We start from the raw sequence: 1,899 nt of genomic DNA on the forward strand, positions 1-1,899 counted from the left end.
ACACACACACACACACACACACACACACACACACACACACACACACACACACACACACACATTCAACACACCAGGCTAGACACAGAAATTCAAAAGGATGTCTACAGGGTTTTTCATTTTTCCCTTTTTAATAAAAATGTTGCAAAATATGTGAAAATCTTGCAACAGAAAGAAAGTGGGTCAGCCTTTGTGTTGTGTGCCAGTTTTTTTGTCCCTTTGACCTACATAATAAACACTAACACCGTTTACCTGAACTATTTATAAAGCTTGAAAGATGGCAAACAGCTGCACAGATCCTGGCCAGGCATTTGGTTTTATATTTGATTTGTTGCAATAAATGTAAAAGGCATTGTTAAATAAGAATGACAGTATTAGGAATATCTTGCCTTAATGTGGGCTTGAGTTTTTAGGTTTTTAATCAAACACTGCAGGCATTCTCTCACATAGATGTTAACACTTTTCTCCTTCTTGTGTCTTTGCTGCTGCAGATTTCCAGTTCGTCCTCCCTGCCGTCTCGCCCCCTCCTGCCAGAGCATCAGCACCTTGGCTTTAGACTGCTTACTGTTTATACAGTGTCACAGTACAGTAACAGTCTACAGTCATGGCTACTGAAGCCTGGCCATGCAGCACCAGCAGGACGATCACATTAGAGAAGTGCAGTGGAAGTGTTAAAATGTCAGGAGCTCACTGTCCCATCCCTCTTTCGCTCATTTTATTTTCTTCTTCTCTCCCACTCAGAGAGGAAACCTGTGTGGGCTGGCATTGGGGGGGAGTCCTGCACCTAGGAGCTGCGTATGTTACACTCAAACCAATCAGATCTCGCAGCCTCCAGTTCCCATGCCAACTGCGGCTCCACCTCCACCCTGCTGTCTCCATGGCGACCGTGGCTTTAGATTGTTACTTTAGCAAAAGCACCCGTGGTAACAGTCTACAGCCATGGTCGTTAGGGGCAGATGTCACCAGGAAGTGAAACGAATACGATCCGGCGTGGCAGATTTAACACAGCTGAGGCTCAGAACAAGTCATGTTTCAGAGTCAAAAATGGACACACGTGAGTACGTGTTGTGTTTTCAGAAAGTTTGTCTTCATTGTTAAGTGTGCATCCTTGTGGTTTAATCATTACAGTGCAAACATCACAACCTGCACTGATGAGTCCCACAGCTCCAACAGCTGCTCTGCTCTCAGCCTATCAGACATGAGGAGCCTCTGTTCAAGGCAGCACAGTCAGGAAGTCACACACATGCATGCACGTTATTCTGATTAATCCCAAAGAAGAAGTGAATTAATCATGATTAATCTTAAATTTAGCATACAATTCTATTGCACATTGATAAAATAAATTACTTGAATTATTAATTAGTTTTTAATATTTTTATTTAGAAAACAAAATTGTTGCTTAGACATAATTTTTTAAAATATAAAACAGGACCTAGAAATGCTCCAAACATGTTTGAGTCAGTTAAATTTTGTGCAGAATAATGAGGTTAAATCAAGAATTCAAGAATTTTCATTCCAAATGAGAACTACACGAGGAATGAAAGATAGAAACTAAGGTCACAGTTGTCAGCAAAACATAAACAAATAAAATAAAATAAGCCATGAGAAGACAAAAACAAAAACTGTAATGTGTTACACATGAAGTTTTTTAATTTATTTTATTTATTTAACCTTTATTTATCCAGGTAAACTGTGTGAGAACCAATTCTCATTTACAAACATGGCCTGGCATGCACTGAGTGCATTGCAATATAAAAACCTACATATTCAACCATAGTAAAGTGAATGTAAATTTTAATCATGATGAATCGCGATCAAAATTTTTAATCTATGTCCATGCAGCACTAAAATTAATCAAAGTTAACTCGATTAATTTCACAAACCTAATATACATATATATAT

Source organism: Austrofundulus limnaeus, unplaced genomic scaffold (assembly GCF_001266775.1).
Source record: "Austrofundulus limnaeus strain Quisiro unplaced genomic scaffold, Austrofundulus_limnaeus-1.0 Scaffold157, whole genome shotgun sequence".
Lineage (NCBI taxonomy): Eukaryota > Metazoa > Chordata > Actinopteri > Cyprinodontiformes > Rivulidae > Austrofundulus > Austrofundulus limnaeus.